Source organism: Triturus cristatus, chromosome 2_1 (genome assembly GCF_964204655.1).
Source record: "Triturus cristatus chromosome 2_1, aTriCri1.1, whole genome shotgun sequence".
Classification (NCBI taxonomy): Eukaryota; Metazoa; Chordata; class Amphibia; order Caudata; family Salamandridae; genus Triturus; species Triturus cristatus.
This window is the reverse complement of record NC_140581.1, coordinates 121,621,077-121,648,097: the sequence shown is the minus strand read 5'-3', so window position 1 is coordinate 121,648,097 and position 27,021 is coordinate 121,621,077. Positions and strand designations below refer to the sequence as shown.

The 27,021-nt window shown below is 48.8% G+C and overlaps 1 long non-coding RNA gene across 1 annotated transcript in view; it reads left to right on the top strand.

The window, feature by feature from the left end:
- Positions 1 to 18,308: 18,308 nt before the first annotated feature.
- LOC146863861 (uncharacterized) overlaps positions 18,309 to 27,021 on the top strand; it is a 378,717-nt gene continuing 370,004 nt past the window's right edge. Inside the window, exon 1 of the long non-coding RNA XR_014969571.1 lies at positions 18,309 to 18,409. This is a non-coding gene — a long non-coding RNA (uncharacterized LOC146863861). The remainder of the gene's footprint in view (positions 18,410 to 27,021) is intronic.

The window sequence follows — 27,021 nt, the reverse complement described above, 5'->3', positions numbered from 1 at the left end:
CTCTAGAACCTTCTCCTCAGAGGCTCAGACCCTCAGATTTTCGAGCACGAGAGTGACCATAGAGCCGAAAGAGGAGAAGAGAGCCTCTGAGGGGAGGAGGGTGGGTCGCATGTGAATCTATGAAAGACACCAATACTGGAGAACCACAGTTTACAGGTAAGTAACATTTGTTCTTCTCCAGTATTTGGGGTGTCTTTCATAGATTCACATGCTTGAATAGAATAGTAAGCAGTAAACAGTATTCGGCTGACCAAGCCGTATTGATATTGCATGTAATACAATGACAATGTATTTAAAACGCAATCAATAATACCCCAGGAGGAGGGAAGTAGCAGAGGCTCACCTTATTTAAACAGATTTCGTAGAACTGCCTGTCCCACAGCCGTGTCTGCTTCGTTAATGGATTCCAGACAGTAGTGCTTCGTAAACGTGTGCCTGCTGGACCACGTAGCTGCCCGGCATATCTGATGGATGGGCACACCAGCGAACAGGGCAGTGGAAGATGACATAGCCCTTGTTGAATGGGCTCTCACTCCCGAAGACAGAGGCTTACCAGCCTTTTGATGGCAAAAAGAGATTGCTGATGAAACCCAACGGGCAATCGTAGGTTTGGTGACCGATTGTCCCTTGCAAGTACGCCCGTAGGCCACAAACAACTGGTCAGATTTGCGAAAGGATTGAGTTCTGCTAATGTAGAATTTAAGACATCTCTTCAAGTCCACAGAGTGTAAGCTTTGCTCCGCCGGGGTTTGTGGATGCGGGAAAAAAGTCTTTAAAAGCACCGGTTCGTTAAGATGGAAATCGGATGGTACTTTAGGTATAAAAACCGGATTAGTGCGGAGGATGACACAGTCCGATCTGAATTGAAGGAACGGAGGCTTTATTGTTAAAGCGTGAATGTCACTGACTCTGCGGGAAGAGGTCAGAGCAAGGAGGAGGGCCACTTTCCAAGTTAAAAATTTGACATCCGCTGAGTGGATAGGTTCGAAGGGCGCCTTCATAAGCTGAGCCAGCACGATGTTCAGGCGCCACGTGGGTGGAGGACGCCGAATGGGCGGGAACATGCGGAAGAGACCCTTGAAAAATTGTTGTATGACTCTGGATGAATAGAGAGAGGACGAGCCATCTTGTCGGAAGCGAGATATTGCCGCTAGAAAGACCTTTAAGGTAAAGTGCGATAATCCAGACTGCGCTAGTTGTAGGAAGAACGGCAGAATGTGTTCTGGAGGAGCGTGCACAGGATGAATGTGGGCGGAAGCACACCAAAGACAAAATCGCTTCCATTTAAGCTTATACGTTTTCACTGTGGATGGAGCTCTTGCCTTAGCTAACACCTCCCTGCAGGCTGGAGGAATGTTCAAATGAGCAAATTCAAGGTGCTCAGGTTCCAAGCCAACAAGCTGAGAGAGCTGGGATTCGGATGGCATATCCGACCATCGTTCATTGTCAGCAGATCCGGCTTCAGGTGAAGAAGGATGGGCTCGCGTTGGGATAGGAGAAGCAACTCCGAAAACCATGCTTGCCGAGGCCACCGTGGAGCTATTAGAAGTACATGGCACGGTTGTTGTCTCATCTTCCGCAGCACTCGCGGAATCAAAGGAATCGGCGGAAAAGCGTACGCAAATATCCCGTACCAATTGATCGAAAGGGCATTTCCGCACGACCCTTGGTGGGGAAACCAGCTTGCGTAGGACTGGCATTTTGCATTCTGCGGGGTTGCGAAGAGGTCGATTGTCGGGTGACCCCAAAGGTTGAAGACAAATTCCAAAGTCGGTTGATGTAACTCCCACTCGTGGGTTGATGATGCTGACCGACTGAGTGCATCCGCCAGAGTATTGGAAATGCCGGGCAGATGAATTGCTTGTAACGTCATCTGATGGAGTATAGCCCAACTCCAAATCCTCTACGCCAGACGGGAGAGCAGTGGAGATCTTGTCCCGCCCTGTTTGTTCAGGTAGTGCATGCACGTGGTGTTGTCCGTCTGAATGAGGACTGACTTCCCTTGGAACTGCAGGCGGAAGGATTTCAACGCCAAGAAAATGGCCATCAGTTCCAGTCTGTTGATGTGCCAGCAACGCTGAGCCGCTGACCATTGGCCCTTGATGGATAGATCTTGAAAATGTGCGCCCCAACCCTCCATGGATGCGTCCGTGGTAAGGACGAGTTCTGGGGTTGTCGACAGAAAAGATGTTCCTGCTGCGATGTTGGCTGGATGGGTCCACCAATGCAGCGCTTGAGCCATGCGGGGTGACACCACGATCTGATCGTTGAAGGAACCGGAAATCTGGCGCCACTGCTTGTCTAACTCCTCTTGGATGATGCGACTCTTTAGTCTGCAGAGAGGGAGCAATCGTCGACGGAGCTGTCGTCGACGAGGAGGCTGCCGTCGACGAGGAGGCTGCTGTCGACGGGGTGGCTGCCGTCGACGGGGTGGCTACCGTCGACGGGGTGGCTGCCGTCGACGGGGCTGTCGTCGACGGTGTGGCTGTCGTCGACGAGGATGTCGTCGACGGGGCTGTCGTCGACGATGAAGATTTCCTCTTCTTCTTTTTATCCATCGTCGACGGAGTTGTAGACGTCGACGGAAGCGCCAGCTTCCCAGTCGTCGACGAAGTGAGTGGTATCGTCGACGAGATAGTTCTAAGAGACACACATACTACCGTCGACGGAGAAGACGTCGACGAAGTCAGTGTCGTCGACGAAGGATATCTGCTCGATACCGTCGTCACCGTCGTCGACGAGGCTGATGAAGTAGCCGATCTCGTCGACGGAGGGGCCGTCGACGGGCCCGTCGACGGTTTTGACAGTTTCTGACTGGAAACATGTACTGACGGAGTCAAAGACGCCTGAGAGCTACGTCTCGAAGGCGCAGACGTGGTAGCAGAGACTTTGCCTGTAGACACTTCCTCAAGGTGAAGTCTCTTCTTTTTCAGAAAAGGAGATGGCAAGTCCTGGACACTTCCACGCTTTGAGGAGACTCCTGTTTTGACAGAGGCTACACTTTCCACCTCAGAAAGTGGGTTGTCTGTATCCTTTAGTTTTTGAAGCCATATTAAAAGGCGACCTTCTCTATCTTTCAAAGTTTTGTGAGAAAAAGTTCTGCAGATCTTACAGTTAGCCACCTTATGATCAGGATACAGACAATAAATAAATTTCTCATGGGGATCCTCAGAGAAAAGTCTTAACTTTCCGCAAGATGAACAAGGACGGAAAAGAGATTTCTTACTTGCAGACATGATGAGAGACAAAAAACCTCAAACCAGATGAAGAACTGAGCAGAGCTCAGGGAGACTCCCTTCACACGACGTGCGGTAGAAAATCTGAGGGTCTGAGCCTCTGAGGAGAAGGTTCTAGAGGGTGCTAGCGCCTGATTGGCTGGAGTTTGGACTATAAAATGACAGTGATATGTTAGCAAAGTGATTCTTTTTCTCAATGCTTTCCTATGTCTCAATGCTATCCTATGGTATTTTAACTTGATATGTTATTTGAACTATATATATATGTTTATCTGGGTATGTATATACTCTTATGTGGTTATGTATGTGTATATGTATATATACATGATACTTATTGCTTTTTATATATACCGTGGGACTCCCACTTCGACGACGGAGAATATTCAAGCATGTGAATCTATGAAAGACACCCCAAATACTGGAGAACCCTGATTTCTGCCCCAGAAACACCGTGTGTGTCCATTGTTTTACCCTCTTCCATACATGATTTGGTGGCTCCTGTGTCTATCTGGAAGGAATGAGGTCGAACGTCTATGGCTTCTGTCACTGTGGATTACTCTGACCTTTGTATTACCGATAGTACTAGACACATGGTGCTCGTCTGCAGGCCCTGTCATTGGCATTATAGTTGTTTGGTACATTCTCCATCATTTGGCTATGCATCTGGAAATTATTCCCTCCTCTGGCCACCAGCCCACCATGTTGAGTCTGTTCTGGCCGTAGTGGCCCTCTGTTCATTCCCTACACTATGTGGTGGCCTCTGCTGCATTTGTGAGAACCTGGGAGGCCATGTGAGGCTTGAGGTTGTTGGACCCATTGGCACTGAGTTGTGTGTCACTGTGGTCCTCCCCATCCTTGTTGCTGCTGTTGGGCTCTCGTGCCGGATCTACACTCTCTTGCGAAGTAACATTTTGGCCACTCCGTCCGTTATTCCCCTATACTCCGCCCCTGCCTTATCCTCCTGAAAAACCTCCACTTCCTCCATCCCCCCATCTTGCCATATTCCCCTGAGCTACTTGTTCTTGTTCCAGTGCAGTGATGGCCGTTTGTGGAGCCGCCATCGCTATGCTCTTTATACTTGTGTTCTTCAGTTTCTGCTGCACCAACGTTGCCGTAGCTCTCTCTGCCTGTTTCGTCCTCTCCTTTTCCTCCTCATGTTTTCATTTGAAAAAGTGGATTATGTGGGCTTGTATTTCTGGCCAGGGTTTAGTTTCTATTCCTATTACACCTTCTAAACGTGTAGACCATTTTTAAGCACATTATAGAATAATATTGCGTTTCACCTGTGTTTTTCCGACTCTGTCCTGCCCTTCGTGTCCATCGTTCTTTCATCCTTATAATAAATTCTGCAACATCCTCCATTGGTTTTATGCTTTTTGCCATACGGGCACCCATGTCCGGTCTGGCTGGGCAGGTGTGTTGCAGTGCACCCCAGAAAAACTGGTGGACATTATTGAAAGGAGGCCAGGCATTTATTAACGTCACTTGGGGCATCCCCACCTTCAAGAAGATGGTGTTTACTTTGTCTCCCACCAGGCAACTTAACAGACTCTAAACGTCCAAGGTGATCCCATACACCCCCCTCCCCCCCCCCTTGGATAAGCAGGACTGTGCCTTCTTCAAGCTTTCCTTGTCCATCTGTTGCCAAGGTACATACGTTGGCAATTGGTCTCCTTTATACATAAGGGAGTGACTGGCATGGGGGGTCATCAGCCTCGGATCTGGTCAATTACTTCGTATAATTGTTGGTTTGCCTTTGGCATATTTTTCCCATACTGTGAAGCCCTCCTTCATGGAGGGGTAGTGTCAGTCACAGAGGGGTCAGCCTGTTCACGCTGTTGTGTAACTTGTCGTAGTTCGCTTATTAGTCTGTCTCTACGGTCTGTGTTGAGGCTCCGCTGAGGGGGAGAAATTGAGGATCTGGACTTTTCTCAGTCTGTAGGGGCCTTTGTTCTGTCCCTTGGGGTTTGACCCTGATGGGATTTTGAAACCCTGGGGTGGGACGGGGGGGGGGGGGTAGAGACTATATGGGGGAGATACCTCGGGTGATGGTGGCTCATTTGGTACTGTTGGGTTTAAGTTTTCTTTCATTTGACAAAAGACAATCAAAGTGCTAGGGTGGCTTCCTTTTTTAGGTCTCGCCTGACCCAGCGCATGCGCTGGTCTGACGAGACTTATTGAGAGGGCTCCAAAAAGTGCTACCAGGCCGCTTTGATGTTTGATCGTTATCGCGATCACTTTCCCTTTCGCGGCCGCTTTGCATAGCCAATAGGTCTCGCTTTTGGGACCTTATAGGTATTTAGTTATGCAATAGTTGCATGGCTAAACACTTATAAGGTCCCAAAGGCGAGACCTATTGGCTATGCCAATGCTTGTCTGTTCTTTTCCCCGTGTATTTGGTGCGAATGGAAGCTTGGGGGGCAGCCGAGCACAGCGAGGTCTGCCCCCCGGGCAGATTGGGAGGGGGAGGGGGGGGGGGGAGTGGCCGTAGCGGCCATTTTGGAAGTTTTGGGCTACATTTGGGGATAGCCCAAATGTAGCCCAATTTCGGCAAAAGTAGCCCAAGGGCTATATAGGCCAGTTACGCGCCTCCCCAGCCACCATTTTAGGTTTGGTGACCTGGTGGCTGGGAGCGCGGGCAGTAGCTAAAGAGTTTCGGTTAAAAAAAAAAAAATTGGTAAATTGGTGGGCGATCGTACAGGCTTGACGGAGTACTATGGCAGGAGGGGATTATCGGGTGCTGGAGGCGTGGCGCCGGTTAAGCGAGGCGGGGAGGATGGATCGCCTCGTATCTGAGGCACCGTTAGCGGTGCGTTCGGTGAGGCGCGCCTCCGCGGGGGTTGGCGGCCGCCGTCGCGGCATGTTCGCCCCCCGGGAGAGCGAGAGGCGGCACGGTGAGTGGGAGGGGCGGCGCGTCTGGGAGGAGCGCAGCCCCGGGGGGTGCGGAGACAGCGGGAGTTAGCGACGGCGGGGCATCGTCGGGGCGGGGGGCGAGCTCCGGGGGCCACCCCACAACGAGCTACATCTTGGGACGGCCGCCCCAGAGGCAGGGGAGCGGCAGCAGGGCGGGGGGGGCGGGAACACGAGGAAAGTCTTGGCAGGGCCGCTCGGCTTCCACGGGAGCGGCCCTAGAAGCACCGCGTGGGCTCGATCGGGCGGCTTACGGCGGCGGTTTCACGGGGCAGCGCGGGGCGGAGGAGCGCTGCCCCGGCTTGTGACAGGCTGGGGGAGGGTGTGGAGGGCTGAGGGCAGACGGGGCAGGACGCAAAGGGGGGGACGGCGGGGAGAGGCACGTGGCAAGATTCTACGGTGGAGCGCGCTGCAGTCTGGGCCACTCGCTTAGCAGGGGCACGGGCCCCGGAGGGGAGCGGAGTCAGAGCGGACGGGGGTGGCGCACGGGGGAGGGTGGGGGGGGCACGGCGTGGGGAGTTTGGAACGGGAGCCGGCGGGCACGGGGTTTCCCGCCAACATCGGTGGGGGGTCAGGCGGACGGCGGGGAGGAGGGGAGTGCAGCAGGGGGGGACTCCCCGGTGCTGTTTGAATCAGACGGAAGCGAGCGGGACTGGGATGGCCTGGACATCTTTGAGTCCTGGGCCGAGGGGTTGGGGGGGGGCGACTGGGACAGGGGGTGCAGGGGAAAGGCCGGGGGACGAGGGGACGGGGGGGTTCAGGGTGGGGCGGTGCAGGGAGCGGTGTGGAGAAGGAGGGGCGGAAGTCCGGGGGTTGGGCGGGGGACGATGGGGGGGCAGGGGCGAGCAGACAGGGGGTGGGGGGGTCGGGTAGGTGGGAGTGGAGCGACGGGGAGGACAGAGACGAGGGGGAGGTGGTGGATTTGAGCACGGTGGGTCGGGCGTGGGTAGCAAATACGTTGGGGGCGGGTAAGCGAGGATGGGATGGGAGTCGGAAAGGTGGTAGGCCCAGCACACCAGACCATTCCATTTCTTTTCAGGCGGTGGACCGACAGTTTGACCGTCGCGGGGTGCCGGACTTGGTAGGGCTGGGAGCGGCTCGACGGCACCAAGGAGAAGGGAGGGTGGAGCCTTGGGCGGCGTATCCTGTACCGGCGAGGGATCCCGGCGCGGCTGGCATAAGTAGGCCCGGTACGGGCTCGCCAGCCCCAACACCCACGGGGTCACAGCGCCCCGGGGGGCATCGGCAGAGGAGCACCGCAGCGGAGAATGTTTGTTTACCACTCAAGCAGATGGCGCCACCAGCGGGGAGCGCTGGGGGTGCGGGGCAGGAGGAATTGGATTATGAGGAAGAGAGCATGGAAGAAGGGGAGTTGCGTGAGGTGGACAAGGGGGACGGGGGCCGAGTAATGTTGTGGCTAGTTTCTTGCAGGTGTCACGACGCCAGGCGCGGCCCACGGGTCGGACATCGAGGTGGGAAAACTGCTCGGCCCCCAGGACAGGACGCCGGGAGGAGCGGCAGACAGAGACACTGGCGCCAGGTAATAAACATTTGCTCGGGCGCCCAGTGATGGTTTACAGAGGGGTGGGGGGGCTGTTGAGGGGGGGGGTCGGGGGGAGGTTGCGCAAGGGAGCATACGTAGTGGATGTGGCAGTGGGCGCGGAAGGCACAGGAAAGGGGGACGAAGGTAAGACCACTGAGAGTGTGACGGACAAGAAAGAGGCAGCTGACGCAAAGACAGGGGAGGAGGAGGCTAAATTGGAAAGTATGGAATTGAAGATCAAACGGTTACCGTATATGGGGGTAACGAAGCCCTTGGGGGCACATTTGATGTTGGCAACAAAAGAGAGGATTTGGAAAGGGGAATATGTGGAAATGCTCAAACTCCTGCACAGGGAGGTCAGGGCAAAGGAGGGCTCCAAGGAGGAGGAATTCGAGTTGGCAAAGAGGCCTAAGGTACCTTTGACGATAGAGAACTGGACAGCGGCTTTTCTCATTTACGCCAGTGGGTACTGTGAGAAGTTTCCGGAGAGGTCAGGGGCCATGTTTAAATACACGGACGTCATTCGGAAAGCGCAAATTACAGGGGGGGGGATATGCCTGGGCTCAGTATGATGAGGAATTCCGGGCGCGCATGGCATGGGATACGGAAGCGAAGTGGGGAGAGCTGGACACGGATTTGTGGCAGCATACGATGGGGCTCGCGGGGTCGGGGAAGACTAATTTTACGGCCAGCGGGCTACCGCTCGTTTATCAGCCCTTTCGAGGGGGGCCCACCCGAGGGGGGGTGGGTGGAGCAGGCAGGGGAACGACGGGAGAGACGGGTGCGTGCTGGGACTATAACAGAGGACTATGCACGTGGGAATATTGCCGTTTTCGGCACGAAGGCTCGGGCTGCGGCAAGCGACATGCGTTGGTCAAGTGTTGGGGGGCTCAGGGTCAGTCACACGGCGGTCAGCAGGGGGAGCCCGGAGCCTTTAAGGCTGGGGGGCCAGCAGCAGGCACAGCAGGCGGGAGGGGGGCTAAGGGGCCTGGGCCACAGGGCTCTTACTCCGGTTAAGGTGGAGAAGTTGTTGGGGGTATCCGGACAGGGCAGCGGCGGAGCGACTACGGTTGGGGTTTCTGGACGGGTTCAGGTTGGGGTATGAGGGTACAAGGGTGCGGAGATGAGCAGTCACTTTGAAATCGGCGCGGGAGCGCCCACAGGTGGTACAAGCGAAACTGGAGAAGGAGGTACGGGAGGGCCGCATGGCGGACCCCTTTCAGGAGTGGCCGTTGCATAATTTGATTGGGTCACCCATGGGAGTGGTGCCAAAAAAAAAAAAAAAGAGAGCAGGGGCAGTGTTGGCTGATATAGCAATTGTCCTGGCCCAAAGGTGGGTCGGTCAAGGACTTTATTGAGGAAAGTGCGGCCACTGTGTCTTACTCCTCTGTTGACGTGGCTATGTCACTGGTGGTGACCGCGGGCGCAACAGCGCAGATGGCAAAGTGCGACATGAAGTCAGCTTTCCGGCTGCTGCCAGTTCATCCAGATGACTTAGATCTGTTGGGCATACAATTCGGCGGTCACTGGTATGTGGACAAAGCATCGCCGATGGGCTGCTCCATGTCTTGCGCACTTTTTGAAGGTTTCAGCACGTTCCTACAAGGGTTGTTTACGGAACGGACGGGTCACCAAGGCGTGATGCATGACTTGGATGACTTCCTTTTTGTCGGCACCTCAGACTCCGCGGACTGCCAGAAGGCGCTGGACAGTTTCCATGAGATCATGAGGGAGATGGGCGTGCCATGGGCACCGGAGAAACACAAAGGCCCAGTATGGTACTGGCTTTTCTAGGCATTGACCTGGGTTCCGTTTTGGTGGAGGCACGCCTTCCAAACAAAAAAAAAAAAAAAAAAAACGAAACATGTTAGAGCTGCGGGAAAGTGTGTTGACGCGACAGAAGGTGACGGTTAGGGACATACAAGGGTTGCTGGGACATATCAATTTTGCCTGTAGGGTGGTCAGAGTAGGGCGGACGTTCTGTAGGCGACTGGAGAGAGCTTTGGAGGGGCAGAGGCCCCCGCACCATCCTGTTCGGCTGTCAGCCGGGGTGAGGGTAGCCTTGAGAGTGTGGCAGTTTTTACGGCACCAGTTTAACGGGGTGCCTTTGATGAGGGACGCGGACATGGTGTGGGATGTGCAGATTTTCTCAGAGGCAGAAGGGAGCAGGGGATTTGGGCTGTACTGGCAGGGGAGGTGGTGCGCAGGACCCTGGCCCGCAGAATGGTTGGAGGGAGGCAGGAGCATGGCCTTCTTGGATTTCTTTCACTGGGTGGTGGCTGTCACGCTGTGGGGGGCTTTGTTAGCTCACAAGAAGGTCACATTCCGGAGTGACAACATGGCAGTGGTGCAGGTGGTCAACAGGCAGTCGGCACGGGACGAGCAGGTGCTCAAGTTGTGGATGGTTCTGGGCTGGGGCGTTTGAGTCATGATATGACGTTCCGCGCGGTGCATGTGCCAGGTGTGGACGATGACATTGCGGATGCCTTGTCTAGTTCACAATGGGGGAGATTCCGGGGGCTCGCCTAGGACGCGGACGGGACTCCGACCAGAATGATGAACCAACTACGGGAAGTAGGCAACACCGGATGCTACATTTGGTTTTAGGCGCATTAGCACTGTCTACGAGATTGGCATACCGGGCGGCGTGGGAGGAGTTTGTACATTCAGGGGCGAGGGGGTGGGTTTCCGGGGTGGCAAGAAAGGAGGAGGTTGTGCAGTTCATATTGGACTTGGTGGAAAAAGGTCTGACCGAGGTGACGATTGTGGGCAAGTTAGCGGGGGTCGCTTTCGTCGGGAAATTGTTGTGGGGAGGTCTCTTTCGGGGCGGAGGTGTTTAGTAGTTGGCTCAGGAAGGCGAAAACGTACCAAAAAGCCGGGGGAAATGGGTAGATTTGATGAGGGGGCGTTCGCCGCCGGTTTCCCCTTTTCGGTGGGTTTTGCGTTGGAAATCTTGCTCGGGGGGGTTGGGGGACTTGGTCTGTTCACATAGGCAGGGGTGGGGCGTTAAGGCTTCGCAACTGCGGGCAGTGCTGCGTAAAGCGCTGAGGAGACTGGGTATCGAGGAGAAGGGTTTTGGCACGCATCCCTTCCGCATTGGGGCGGCATCAGAGGCACAGGCGAGGGGTTTGGGAGAGTAGGGACATCATGAAGTTGGGCAGGTGGTCATCGAATTGTTATCAGCGGTAGGTGCGCAGCGCGATAGGGGGAAGAGAAAAAAAAAAAATGTTTAGTTGGTGTTTTCCTGGTCTTCATTCTTGTTTTCTTTTCAGGTTCGGTTGTGGGACCCCTCGCCAGGGAGATGTCCATTTGGATCGTGGGGCATTCTTTTGTGAGACGGGCGCGGGGCCAGGCCCGGGAGAGTTACTTTGGGGACAGCTTGGGGTTCAATAAAGATTTATTCTCTGTGGCATGGAGGGGTAAGGGCGGTATGCGCGGGAAGGAATTGGTGCCAGTGTTGAACGGGATTTTACGGGCGGGAAGGTGCCCGGTTGTGTTGGTATTACATTTGGGGGAGACTGACATGGTCAGGGAGACAGGTTTGGCACTGATGCGGGTTATGACAAAGGACCTGATGTGGATCAGGGGGAGATGGGCGGCGTTTTCCATTGTCGAGTCGGAATTTTTCCCCCGGAGGAGTTGGAAGGGGGCTATAAACCCTGGGGCAGTGGATAAAGCGAGGAGGAAGCTAACCAAGGAGATAGTGCGGTTCTGTAGTCATGTGGGGATAGGACGGTTGGCTCATAAGGACATCCGTTACGATGCGCAAGTGCTGTTCAGGGATGATGGGGTACACTTGTCGCGTAGGGGGTTGGCCCTGTACCGTTTGGAGTTGCGGGAGGTCCTAGCACGGTTGCTAGGGGTTTACAGGCGTTAGGTTTCACACGCGGTCCCGTGGGGAGTGGGGCAGAAAAAAGGGAGGAAGAGGCGTATCCGCCTACACTCCCCCCTTGTTTCTGGGTGGCGGGGTGGTTGACAGTTGGCCGGGATTGGCTAGAGTTTGTTGTTATAAGTTTGGTAGTTTGGGTCCAGGAACAGGGAAGGGTAACCAGTTTGGATAAGTTTAGATTAGAGGTTGGATAGTTACAGTTGCACAGAAGGCAGGTAGGGGTTACGGTCAGGGGAGTTTGGGAGTGGGAAAGGCTACATGGTGTAGGATTGGGTTAATTGTTGGTTATGGAATGTTATGTTGTATTTTGGGGGATGGGGGAACTGAGGTTGGGATCGTAGGGGTGGGGGAAGGAACAAGAGGTCAGGAAATTATTGTATAGCGAGGTGTTAGTTTTGTAAGGCAGTGGCCAAGGAGTTAAAATTGTGATATGCACCTGTTTCAATAAAGCGGCCTTTTTCACACACAATAAAGTGGTCTGGTGTCGGCTTGCCCCCCCCCCCCCTCCCCCTTAATCTCCCAATGGGAGCTTGGGGGGCAGCCGAGCACAGCGAGGTCTGCCCCCCGGGCAGATTGGGAGGGGGAGGGGGGGGGGAGTGGCCGTAGCGGCCATTTTGGAAGTTTTGGGCTACATTTGGGGATAGCCCAAATGTAGCCCAATTTCGGCAAAAGTAGCCCAAGGGCTATATAGGCCAGTTACGCGCCTCCCCAGCCACCATTTTAGGTTTGGTGACCTGGTGGCTGGGAGCGCGGGCAGTAGCTAAAGATTTTCCCCTCCCGCCCACCCTAATTTTTAGGGGTTGAAGGGGCGCTAGTTTTTAGGGGTGTTGGATTTCGTTTTGGGATGTCTGGTGGGCAGCATTTGTTGGAACAGGTACATAGGGGCAGTTTGATGTATTGTCGCTTGGAACAGGTGCAGGCGGGGTGGTTGACAGTTGGCCGGGATTGGCTAGAGTTTGTTGTTATAAGTTTGGTAGTTTGGGTCCAGGAACAGGGAAGGGTAACCAGTTTGGATAAGTTTAGATTAGAGGTTGGATAGTTACAGTTGCACAGAAGGCAGGTAGGGGTTACGGTCAGGGGGGTTTGGGAGTGGGAAAGGCTACATGGTGTAGGATTGGGCTAATTGTTGGTTATGGAATGTTATGTTGTATTTTGGGGATGGGGGAACTGAGGTTGGGATTGTAGGGGTGGGGGAAGGAACAAGAGGTCAGGAAATTATTGTATAGCGAGGTGTTAGTTTTGTAAGGCAGTGGCCAAGGAGTTAAAATTGTGATATGCACCTGTTTCAATAAAGCGGCCTTTTTCACACACAATAAAGTGGTCTGGTGTCGGCTTGCCCCCCCCCCCCCCTCCCCCTTAATCTCCCAATGCAAGTTAATGTGTGTTTGGTCGTTTATTCATCGAATGTGCCTTCTTTGTCCTTTGTGCTCTTTAGTGTTTCTGTATTCTTTTCATATCTGATGGGTATGTCTTCTGTGTGTGCTTAAGAGGGGTTCCTATGTCTCGTTCCATATTTTCAATAATATGAAGTGATCACCTTGTCCTTCCGGTTTAAACCGCGTAATGCTTCATTCCATATCAGATTATGGAGTATTCAGTACTACCCTCCAGTGCCGGCCTTAGGATACCTTGGGCCCTGTGCAGAGTATACTATACGGGCCCCCATGACACAAGTCAAATTGTTTTTCATTGCTAATCATTTTATTTTAGTAGATTGTTAACAAGTAAAATGTCACTATAAAAGTGCACCTGTAGTAGAATATTATATAATGCTACTTCTTCACAAAAAGGGAACTTTCCTTGCTTTCTGTCCTGCTATTTTTTTTAAATTAATTCACTGTAGTCGAGAATTCGTCCAACTTAATGTTCAACGGATATAAGTGCCAAGCCAGTCAGCCGGGCCACTGAACAGAGCAATTCATTCGTATTAATTTTAAACTTTGAGAAGGATCTTTTCCCAGAGGCTACTGAGACAGGGACTGTCAAAAATATTCTAAGAATGGTGTTTACATTTTTCATACATGCGGTTGTCATACATGTATTTGAGAACAGAGAGGGCAGACGCAAGACCTGCTGCTTCTGTATCGGAATGGCTTTTCTTGTGCCTCCTGTCCAGCGCCTCTCCCACTGAAGGGCACCTCGTAAAGGTGCTCCGAAGAGTCCGAGAAGGAAGGAATCCGCTCAGAGGCTGATGGAGCTCACTCAAAGATTGATGGTAACCGGGCAACTAACACAAAATCAGCCGATGCCCAATCCGCCAGTAAAGCCAGCTCCACTCCATGAATGTACACAGCCTCCACTTGATCTGTCTCTGGCAGTACTTCCAGTACCAGGGCAGCACTTGTTTGAGACCGGAAACAAAAACACATGTCCGCACTGGGAGAAAAACAACATCTCAATGATACCGATTCTTTTTGAGTTTTTCATAAAACAGAATCCCCCCCTAGGAGTTTGTAAAGAAGGGGGAAAGTCTAACTATGGTGGGCGTGCAGGTCAGCAGTTGCTTGGAGGCATGCCCGCCAGAGAGTAAATGAAGGCCTGAGACAAACTGGATCATTCTGGTCTCTGCTGATGGGGAAGGAGTGAAGCCTAATGACGCAGGCATCATGCATGCAAGCAAGATTTCACTATTTGGACCAATTGAAAGCGCCATTGATATAGGGGAACCGAGGAGGGAAAATCAAGGCCTCGATAAACATGAGAAATGAGGAAAGAGAGGGTGAAAAGGGATGAAGAAGAGGGATGAGAGAACAAGACCACTGAAGGAACATGGGAGGAGGGACATGAAACAGGGGGACAGTGGCATAGCAACGGTGTCATGGCCCTATTGCAAGGAAGGAAAATGAGCCCCCCTCGCCCTCACAGGTTGATATTTGAAGAAAGCCACCTTTGGGGGACAGTAGATCCCTCACACTTCTGGGCGCCGCTGTCATTGTACCTGCTGCACTAATGATACTACATGTCTTTGAATTACTCATTTGTTCTTCTTTTCTTCCAATGCCTCTTCAGGCGTAGTAAGTGCCATATAAGTGCAATGTTTTCTTTAATCTCCCCATTGCCCTTTCTCTCTCGTTTATTCTCCTTTCACCCTTTGAGTCTGTCCTCTCTATCCCCTTCTACTTTGCCTCTTAATGCACCTTCTTTTAGATTGAACTTTCTTCCTGAGAGGAAAAGGATTCAATTTTCTCTTCTCAGAACACAAAATAAAGCACACGTCGATGTAAGTTCATTGTAGGATTTAGCCATTGTAATTGCAACTGCGAAGTATATTATGCTGATACAAAAGAGATTGTTGTAATTTGTATAATTTATGTCCAGTATTTGTAAAGCGCGAACAATTTCCCGAAAGTGTCAAGGCGCTGGGGGCCCTCGGGAAGATTAAGCAAGCTATTGTACATGGTGCTGGGCTGATCTGCCGCCGGCACCGGGGATCGAACCGTGAGCCCCCGGGTTCCGGAGTCAGTTGCCCTGGCCGCTACACCACACCTCTTCCTCTTTAATTTATGTAAGAGGGGTATTTCCATTGTTATGTGGCGGAATAATTGGTTTGATTAACAAAATTCTGTTATAGGTTTGTTTTGAAATTGTGATTTTTTTTAAATTCACATTTGTATAAGAAATTATTCTTAGAAATAAACAATACGATAAATACTCTGTCTCTCAGCTACTTGTCTTCATCTCCTTTCTATCTCCATTTCTAGTCTTCGTGCTCGCTTTCCTCTCTTTCTTTCAGTTATTTCTGTCCTTCCCCTCTCTTCTGCTTTTCTCTCCTGTTCCATCCAAGGCCTCTCTATCCCTCTCTCTTCCTCTCTCCTTCTCTCGCTCCTTTTTCCTCTGCCTCCTTTACATCTCACTACTGTTCATCATCAACTACATTTAACCCATCCTTTTTCTCACCTTAGGACTTCTTTGTTCTATGTCATCATCCTCTACCTTCATCTTCGCCTACACTGCCTTCCCTTTCTCCTCTGTAGTCTCCACTTTCCTCTTCTTTGCTGCTTTCCTCTCTCTCGCCTTTTTTTCTTGGCTCTCTCAGTAAAGTGATACACAAGCCCACATAATAAATTTTTTCAAATGAAAACATGAGAAGGAAAAGGAGAGGACGGAACAGGCAGAGAGAGCTACGTCAAAGTTGGTGCAGCAGAATCTCTTTTTTAGGTCTCGCCTACGTAGCGCACATGCGCTGCCTAGGAGTACCTTTAGCTGTCGTTCTACTCTTTTTCGAAGCACATACTCGTGCTTGTGGCGGCAACCATCTTGCCGGAGGAACCAGGCGGCGCGCCACAAGCACGAGTATGTGCTTCGAAAAAGATCATATGCGCACGCACGCACACACCACTCGCGGGCTCACCTCCTGCTCCCCCTCTCTCACAACACTTCACTTTCGCGGCCGCGATTGTGGTTTAGCGCTTGTTAGCTATGAGAATGACCTAGTGGCATTTGAAATACTTGTTAGTTAACTTCTCTCCTTATACTGTAACACGGTCACTGACTCTAATCCCTGTATACTTATATATGCTGACTTTCATCAATATACACTAGCTCAAAATATGTTTTAAGCTCTCTTCAGCCACTTTGTTCCTCCTATCGCGTCTTGTATTCACCTAGGTTCCGTCTTGTCCCCTTGGGTCAGACACTAAATCGTTTTATGATTTTAATACTTGCACATTATAATGAGCGTAATATTATGGATGTTTTTAATGGTTGCCCCATATAATGTATCGACTGGCATCATTCTCTAAGTCTGCTATTTCTCCTACTACCTTTACAATTTTTTTTTTTTAGAAATATATTTCATTCTACCGATTTGCACAATAGGGCGAACAGTGGTGAAAAGTAGAGACCTGATATTTACTGAATTTTGTGCGCACTGCACAGAACCACAACGTATATAATTAAGAAGATTGCAACACCTTTTAAACCAATTAAGAAGCTCTCCCCCATCCGATGTAGACAAAACACTGAGTTGCGCCACACTACCGAGAATTAATTGTTTCACACCGCAGAATGTGGTAACAATCCTTCTAGTATTGACTGACCTTTAGGGTGACCCCTCTCTTGACCTCATGTAATCCTTTCTTACTTTTGCACAATTTGAACCACTACTGTGTGTGTGGGAGTGCAAGAGAAATCTTTGCCCAGAGGGCTCTCTAAGAGCCAAAAATACCTTACCTGATGCAGATACATCGATGATATCTTTATCATTTGGAGACAAGAGGTTGTCGCTCTAAGCCATTTTCTACATTGGATGAATAACAATTGTTCAGGGTTGTCCTTCACAATCACTACTGACAACAACTCCATCGCTTTTCTAGACCTGACAATCTTTCACTCTGATGGCGAGCTACTAACACAGAGAGGCATCTGTTCTTGCATCAAAACTAAAGGACAGGGGATACCCTAAAAAAATTGTAAAAAATGCTTCAAAGCGAGCTTGGTATTGTCCCAGAGAAATCTTGTTGACTCCGAAACCTAAAAAAGAGATGGAAAGAATTGCATGCGTCACAACCTTCTCTCCGGTATCGAACAAATTGAGGAAAATGATATTACACCATTGGCCCATTTTGAATGTAGGAAGTCTAAATATTGACAAACCCTTATTCGCATTCAAAGAGAACAAAAACCTGAAGGATCACCTGATCAGAGCATCTCTACCTGTCTCCACTAATGCTTTTACTCTCAATGCTGTCTGGGGTCTTTCCCCCATCATAGGACATTTTAAATGCGGTGGCTGTAACGTTTGTCCATATACTGTAGAAGGTAAAAACTTTACGTTTAAGAACATTACAGTACACAGTCAATCATTTTCTAACTGTAACACAGCCAATGTGATTTATCTTATCCATTGCCCATGTCAGAAAATATACATTGGCCAAACGACACAAAGAGTCAAGACCAGGATCTGTCAACACAGAAGTCGCATTCGTTGCAGGACACCAAATGCGCCCCTTGTTGACCATTTCTCGGATGCCAATCACAGTGAAGATGACATTCGATGGACAGTTCTCAAAGTCTTGAAATTACCCCAACGCGGTGGTAACATGGCTCAATTGCTGAACAGAGAGGAACTCAAATCAATCATCCTTTTTGACTCAATACGCAATGGCCTGAATAGAACAGAGGACTGGACAACATTGCTTTAAGCACTATCAATGTAAAAATTTGGACAAAAGCTCCAGTAAAATAATGTAAAAATTGGACACCAGCTTAGCTATTTTCAAACCTCTTCCTAAACAGCTACGTATTCAAAGCTGACCTTGTCTTGAAAGAACATGTATCTGATTTGTAATCATGTGCATATTGAGATTACCTGTTAAATACACTCCAAGTTCCCACTTTTTTACTTATGTATATATGCCTGTTTATGCTCTCAGTCCCCGTTCTGTTTTTGTCCAACATTGCATATAATGTCTTCGAATTTGCTGTCTTTACTTCTGTCATTTTTCATTTTTTCAATTTTATTAACATTGTACACATGTATTATTTAAATGTGTCTATGCCATTGTGTGTTAACATTACAACTAACAAACACAACCCTTCAGTCAATACTGTTATTCAAGTGCTCCTGCACGCTGGCTGTCAGCTCCGTTTCCCATTCTTAAATGGCCCCCACACTAGCCCTATGGTTGCCAATTAATCTCCCATTCCAAAATGGCCCCCACACTGGTGTTTGTACTCGAACTGGTTGCCGAGTCCCTCTTCACTTTTCACGTAAGCGTAGAGGCCCCTCATATACAGCACACGTAGGCACGCTCCTAGTCCAAGGCAATCTACCCTTAGGAACACCCGACCGGACGACCTGGCATTCGGGCATAGAGAGACTCATTTGCGGTAAGCCGGCTTCTCACAGTCACATTAGTAGGTTTTTTCCCAGCCTTGCCTCCCCTATTTTAATGTGGCTACTTTATCCACAGCTCCGTGACAATTCGGCAGCCATCGCTTGCTGCTAAGCATCTGGCTGTAATCATGCAGATGCGTTCCCTGCTTGTAGTCAGGATTCCTATGATTATCTCCTAGACGCGGCCACAAGCCTCCCTTAAGGTACTCCACCCTTAGCCCTTCTCCCTTTTCACATGTCTAAACCACACAGTGAGGTACTAACTCCCATGTTATTCCATAGGGGTCTCATCGCAATACCCATACGTTAATTAACGGTATCCTTGTTGTTTCTGGCATTCTACGAGCCAAATCGACGGCTTACAACTAGCGAGTATGTACAATAGCACCAATACAATTTCTTGCACTTTATTAACCTATATTCACTTTGATATGACTGTGTTCTAGAGTTACAATTGCGCCACCGCCACCGGCACGCATGATCTCGCCAAATCGACGGCTTACAACTACCGATTATGTACAATGGCACCATTCCAATTTCTCGCACTTTATTAATCTATCTTTACTTTGAAATGACTATGTTCTAGAGTTACAATTGCGCCACCGGCACGCATGATCTCACTTACTTTATCGTTCCCCAACCCACAATCACTCTCACATGATTGTGAGAAAGTTTCAATTTCGCCGCCACTTTCACCAGCGGAAAATTCTCTTCACTTCGTCGTTCGTCCAGGTCTTATAAACCTCTCATGACTTTACTTAACAGAGCATGTTGTTTTTCCAAGCGCTCCTGCATTGTTTTTCCACCGCCTACCTTGCGCATGTTTAGGCACATGATTATGACCAGCACTACGTCGCCTAAACAATCGGCGCGAGATTCTTCATCTATATTTCACATCCCTGCAAGATGTTAAAATCGCACATGTTTATGCACTTATTTATGGCCAGCACAACGTCGCCGAAGCATTCTGCGTGAGATTCTTCATCTATACCTCACAGCCCTATACTATGTTAAAATCACCGTCTGGTCACTTACGCTCACCAGCCCTTTGACTTGTTCACCGACGTATTTCAAATATCTACCAATGAAGTGCATGTGCCACTGTGCTGGATCCCAACCCGTCTTTTGATGTTTTGTAAAGATCTGTATTAATGCTGATATGTTTTCTTTATAGTAATGGTGGACTATTTTTTCTTGTCTCCCCCTCCCTTGGTTCAAACCCACAGGCGTATAATTCAAATCAGGCAACTGTATATTGTGTAGTCCTGAGGATGATCCCATTGTATTAGGAGCTAGGGATCAAAACGTCGACTTTTCATAACAGTACCTCAATTTATCCATTGTGAAAAATGTATTGTGGTATTTGTTGGCCAGAGCTTACTCAAGATTCTATTGTATTGTAAGCCTCCTTTTTGCTCCCAAAGTGTTTGCCTGTTATTCTTGCCTTCTTCAATTTCTTCTGTTGATACTCGGTACAGGCTTGTGCCTTTACTCATTGTTTCCGTGCTCTCCATTTTGTTTAAACCCTTGTGTATTATGCAAATAAATGTCCATAGTTCTTATCGAAGTCTATGTTGAAATGTTTTTCAGTATTTTTCTAAGCTAAGGACCTTTGTTCTTTAAAAGCAGGCGGAGGTGCGACACTAGGTGAGGCGGAAGGTGCAAGGAGCAGTTTTGCTGTTTGTGAACCTTAGGCATAAGGCCGATACTACCCCTAGAACCCCGCCAGCCGGCATCCTTCAACGGCCGACTAGAGGCTGGGGTATCCCAAATAGAGAAAAGTACAGCCATTCACTGACGACTGACTCCAGCATGATCCGAATCCTGCGGGTTGGAGGCATGACCCAAGTTGCCCCACCACCACTTGACAGGTAGAGGGTAGTACCTGCCATCTCAAGTTGGGAATCTAGCACATGATTCTATACCGCGCACAATCAGCTTCCCGGGTAGTGCGGAGAAACTGCTGTTTTTATTTTAATCCAATATGGCCGCCATAACATTATTGTCATTTTTCTGTTTCTAATTAGTTGGTTTGTAAATATCGGCATTTCTGAGATCAGTGTGTAACTGAACCTGTGTGAGTTCTGACTTTGTCAGGTTATCTGGTTCCGCCAATTAGGCTTCATAGCCAAAGGCAGTCTCCAGTGCTCTAGCATGAAACTTCGATGACAGCCTACCATAGATACCAATGTGAGTTATAAAGCATCAATGTAGTTACTTTGGTAATTTTAAATGAACAGAAGCGACAAAATAAATCATTACTAGTAGACAATACTATTCACTATTGGTTTAAGAGGGGTAATCAGGACCGTATCTCACGCCCATCTTGCCTGCTGGTAAGCTCCAAATCTACCTATATACCAAAACTGATTGAACTGACCTTTTCCAGCAGGAGGACCCTAAGCTGCATTACTGACAATGAACAAACCCACTTCCAAGATGGCCTTGTGGTGTACGAGCCTAACGTTCACATCTTTCGAGCTTATGCTCTATTTGTCCTACTTGAGTTTCTAGTGGGTGAAGGAACGAAATGGAATCACAGACAAGTGGGCATCATCAACAGATTCTGCAGGTGTGCGGGCACCATGCGCAGCAGGCTGCCTGTCACTCCAGAGCCAAGTACAGAGAAGGGCGCAGGCCAAAGGCGGTGCGGGTATGTACTTCTACTTGTTAGCACAGACAGGATTGTGCATCTATTGCCACATACCCCCATACCATTCGTGACTTTTTTTTTAAACTAACAACAATTTACATTTTAGGAATTGTATGTGCTTGCTTAAACCGATCAAAGTGAATACATGAGTCCCAGAATGCGGAGAAAAAATAATAATTTCCAAACGGGCTAGATCAATGGAGAGCATCTCAAAGTTCAAGGTTTGAGCAATCTTGGTTTACTGCCTGAGGGACAGGGTACCACGAGGGCGCACCCTGTTATCTCTAGTGGAATATCTTAGATGCATGTACAGCAATTACTAGGTTAGCGTTTTCTCCGACTTCCGGGTTTTCCTGATTTTAGGTCTGCAGTGGCTTTCCATTAACCCTTTCAGGAACCCTTTGCGCATGTGCAAATACATCAGCTGTTCGTTGGTGAGCACGGGCTATATATGGGATAAAGTACCTTATGCCGTACATTATAAGGATATCGAAAGTAACAGAGGAGTTCCATTTCTGCATAGAGCAGCGCTCTTCAAACTGTGGTGCGCACTCCCCTGGGAGTCCTTGTATGGTTTCCCAGGGTTTTGCTAATGCCTCTGCAAGTACATGTAGAAATGAAGGTGGTCTGTGCGTTGCACCGGGCTAAACTCAAAATTGCCCTTCTCTGAGGTAGCAAACACCCACCCACCGCCAAAGCCTGGTTGACTAGTCTTATACACAGCAGCATGACAAGTGAAATGTAGGCCACCCGCCAACCCCCGACTTTGAGGCTAAAAGATATCTGGAATCCACTCCGGAACTACCTGCGGACATTGGAGACCACGGAGCAGGATGCTTGACCCCTAGGTTTTGTAGGTGTGTTTTTTAGATCGAGCCTAAACAGCACTTGCACTGTCTGGAAGATCTGTTGTATGTACTTTGTGGGATCTGGAGATCAGCCCAAGGACTTGTCTGCTTCCGCCTTTGCTTAAGGACTTTTTTTTCTGTTCAACTGCCTCTATTTAACTGTCTTGATACAAAACGACCTGTAGAGGGTCAGTAACATACCAGAATTGCTTTCTGCTTGTTCAACTGTACCCAATTAACTGTGTTGATTGAAAACAATCAGTAGTGGTCAGCAAAATACCAGAATTGCTTTCTACTTAGCGACTTTTTTTGTATTTTTCTGGCAACTGCCTATATTTAACTTTCTTGATAGAAAACGACCAGCAGAGGTCAGTAAAATACCAGAATCACTTTGGCATTCTCTAGATTCCAGGATAGACACTTGTATTCAACGAGCACCCAATAGACCATAATATTTGTTTCAAATCTTGTATTTTCAGTGATATGACCACAGAATGGGCTAATTTTCTATTAAAAACAGCTTTGGACAATACAATTTCCCGCTATAAGCAGTATTTCTCTCCATGTGTTCCCATACCTGACGTGTTCCACAGTTTGGTGCTTACTTTCCCTAAATGTTAAAGAACAGTAGATGTTTCAGCACCCAGGCTAATGTGCTGCATAGATAAACACATATAAGGTCCCAAAGGCGAGACCAATTGCATTGCAAAATGCTTGTTTTTCTTGGCTCTCTCAGTAAAGTGTGCCTAAACCTAAAATCGTGTGCACCCGACTCTGTCTAGTAAGCAGGAAAGTAAATTTAAAGGGCCAAAATAGGGAGTATGGAGACTAAAATGCTAATCCTCACATCTGGACAACTTGTTTTGTTTCCTAGTGGCTAAGTTTATTTCTTTGGGAACACTAATGTGCAGCATTTAGTGCTATATACAAACTAGGCATCCATATTAGCAAATGTTACTTAGTAGGTCTAGGATATTCAAGAAATAAACGAGACTCCAATGAATAGGTGCCTGTCTGGGCCATAGGATTTTGTTATCAGTTTCTTATTTCCAATATTTAGTTGATGTTGAGCACAGTGAAAGTATTTTTCAAACTGATTGTTTAGGAGGTATGCTAACTACTTGAAGCCGGATTGAAAATGCATATCTTTTCTGTCATGGATTTTATGTGCATGAACCATCATAGTGCTATAAGTCGGATGGAAAAGCTGGAGGTCTCAGAAGAGGCGTGGCCAATGAAGCATAAGAACAAATGTTACTTACCTGTAAACTGTGGTTCTCCAGTATTGGTGTCTTTCATAGATTCACATGCTTGAATATTCCCCGTCGTCGAAGTGGGAGTCCCACGGTATATAAAAAGCAATAAGTATCATGTATATACATATACATACATAACCACATAATAGTATATACATATACAAATAAACTTTATATATATATATAATTCAAATAACATATCAAGTGAAAATACCATAGCATAGTATTGACACATAGGAAAGCATTGAGAAAAAGAATCACTTTACTGACATATTCTTGTTGTTTTATAGTCCAAACTCTAGCCAATCAGGCGCAAGCACCCTCTAGAACCTTCTCCTCAGAGGCTCAGGCCCTCAGATTTTCGTAGCACAAGAGTGACAAAAGAGTCTAATGAGGAGAAGAGAGCCTCTGAGGGGAGGAGGGTGGGTCGCATGTGAATCTATGAAAGACACCAATACTGGAGAACCACAGTTTACAGGTAAGTAACATTTGTTCTTCTCCAGTATTGGGGTGTCTTTCATAGATTCACATGCTTGAATAGAATAGTGAGCAGTAAGCAGCAACCGGCTGACAAGGCCGTATTAATATTGCATGAAATACAATGACAATGTATTTAATACGCAATTGAGAATACCCAAGGAGGAGGGAAGTAGCAGAGGCTCACCTTATTTAAACAGATTCCGCAGAACTGCCTGTCCCACAGCCGTGTCTGCTTCATTAATCGACTCCAGGCAGTAGTGCTTCGTGAACGTGTGCCTGCTGGACCACGTAGCTGCCCGGCAAATCTGATGGATGGGTACACCAGCGAACAGGGCAGTGGAAGATGACATTGCTCTCGTGGAATGAGCCCTTACTCCAGAAGAAAGAGGCTTGCCAGCCCTTTGATGGCAAAAGGAGATTGCTGAAGAGACCCAACGGGCAATCGTGGGCTTGGTAACCGACTGTCCTTTACAAGTGCGTCCGTAGGCCACAAACAGCTGATCCGACTTTCGAAAGGATTGTGTTCTGCTGATGTAGAATTTAAGGCACCTCTTTAAGTCCAAAGAGTGTAGACTCTGTTCCGCTGGAGACTGCGGATGCGGGAAAAAGGTTTTCAAGATTACTGGTTCATTGAGATGGAAATCGGATGGTACTTTAGGCATGAAAGCCAGATTAGTGTGGAGAATTACACAGTCCGATCTGAATTGTAGAAACGGAGGTTGTATTGTAAAGGCGTGAATGTCACTGACTCTGCGGGAGGAAGTCAGTGCAAGGAGGAGGGCCACTTTCCAAGTTAAGAATTTGAAATCCGCCGAATGGATTGGCTCAAAGGGTGCCTTCATGAGCTGAGCCAATACGATGTTAAGACGCCACGTGGGTGGAGGACGCCGAATGGGCGGGAACCTTCGGAAGAGACCCTTGAAAAATTGCTGTATTACTCTAGATCAGTGTTCCTCATAGTACGGCCCGCGGGCTGCTGGCGGCCCGCCAGGCCTTCATTGGCGGCCCGCGGACCTTGATCGAGATCGAGTACAGTACACTTCTAAGCAGGGAAGATGGCCGCAGGAGCAAACGTTGTGAATACGCGTTTAATACGTAATCACAACGTTTCCTCCTGCGGCCATCATCTCTGCTTCCTGCTTTCCTCCGATTGGCCTGCCTGCCTCTGACGTCACACGAAGCTCAGGCCCTTTAAAAGTCAGCGGTAACTAGCGCTAGTTACAGCTGACTTTTAAAGGACCTTTTGGTGAGCTTCCTGTGCCCCTGGTGTCACGACGTCCTTCCAGCCCCGGAGAACCTTCGGAGCAGCGCCTGCACAGGTATATTTTTTTAATCGTTGGTCCATATGGCTCCTGCGCGAGATTGCCCAGTCCATGTTTTAGTCACCTTTGTGGTACTTTGATATCTTCTACTTCAGGTATGGGTGTTCCCAGCATGCAACGTGCAACATGCTCATACTACGCTCATGGGACATGGGACTACTATGTTAAAGGCGACAGTAGTAATGAAAGTCTGCTGGCAACAAAGCACACCTGGCTCACCTCGTGAAGCTTGCTTTTGGAACAGCGATAGTGGAAGCGGAGAAACACGCATTATCCAGGCTCATTGTCATATTTGACATTACAAAACGCCCTTTACCAGCTTCGAACACGAAGCTGACTCCGGAAGTCTCTGCTAATTCTCAGCGGCGTTTGGTGCCTCATCCCATACTGAGTAACTGAACCAGAATGCTCCTGAAATCTAATTTATTGACGTTAAAATGGGCTGGAGTTGATAAAATGCCCTATGGTAACTGGTTAGCATTAAGTGCACATTTGGTCCATATGGCTCCTGCGCGCAGCCTCCCCAAGCCCCTATAAATTAAACTGTGAGCGCATGCCCCGGTGACGGCCTCTAAGCCTCCGAGTCTTCCCTCTCTTTTGGTCTCGCTCCTCAGTGAAAACCAAGACTCCAGGAAACGGGTATTACTTTCTCTTTCCTCCTTTCCTTATTTGCTCCCCTGTGAAATGGATCCAAAAAAGAAAACATTTTTGCTGGGAACGTATTTTTCTGACACCAGTGCAGCCTCGGGGGTGGAGAGGAATAAAACATCCCAAATGTAAAAAATAACTAATTAAAGCAAGACCGAGTGGTTGCAAGGTGGCCAGATTGATTTATTTACACCCAAACACATTAGCGCCACTTTACAGTGTTTGCCAGTGAAGTGATACTTTTGTTTTCTCCCCTCTTTGAACAACATTGTTTTCCCTGTGTGGGAAAGTGCACCTTGCCTGGAGGTACTGAAATACCTGCTTGATGGGTGAATTGGAAAACAAAATGTATACAGCGTCTGTGTGCTTACGAATGTGGTCTTTTTATGCCATACCGCCTATGTTTTGAAAGGATATAATTATAAGCAATGGGCACTGAAACGGGTCCTTTCCGGGCCCTGTATTCATGGCCTTACCTTTTCATGCAAAAGCACTCACTGCTTACATTTCACATGCTTTACTTAATCTTGCATTCCCTATGAGTGTTTGCTTTTTCTAGGACGTTAATTTTTTGTAGGCAGCATATTGTTCTTGTCAAGTGCGTAATTAGAATTGAGTCACATCCAGGTGTTTATAGCGGGTCAGTGCACTGCAAGTTTCTCTAAGTGGGGCAGTATGGTGATCAGTGGGGGAGAGGATGTGGTGCTATGGGCAGAGCTGCTGAAGTGTTTGTATGTATAATATGGTTTTAAAAGCACTTGCTGCCTCCTTCCTGGTCTCCAACGTTTTTGGGCAACAATAAAAATGTCTTGCTAATTCCAGTGATTACTGTTCTTAGTAGAGAGAGATGGTGTTTTGTCTAGTGCAGGGTTACTCATAGTACTTGCAAACTAGGATATTTTCTCATGCATGTTTAAACTGCTCTTGTGGGGAAAGGGGTGAGAAGTACTGATGACAGAAACTGCATACCATACTAATCCCCACCTGAAACCAGGGCCCTCCCCTTGTCCACTGCAGGGGCCTGCGTTCTACCTCATGGTCACAGGTTCAAATCCCGGCGGGTCCTGCCCTTCATCCATCTGAGGTCGATAAAATGAGTTGGGTAGCAACAAACATCTGTTATTTAGTGCCAAGATACCTGCGCGTGAACGTGGGTTTTAGATACGTGTGCATGCCATTTATTTCAAATCCCTATTGAGTGCCATGTGCAGGTTTACCCATTATGTTGTATGTTTAAACAAAACATTACTTTGCTGTTGCTCACAGATCTGTTGCGAGAAGTGGTGTTGGTCCATCGGTCGTGACGCAGTATCGGTCGTGGGGTGTGTTGGTTTATCAGTCGTAGGGTGCTGTCGCGCGGAAAATCCGATTCCTCCTCAATGGCCTACAGTCCAGTTT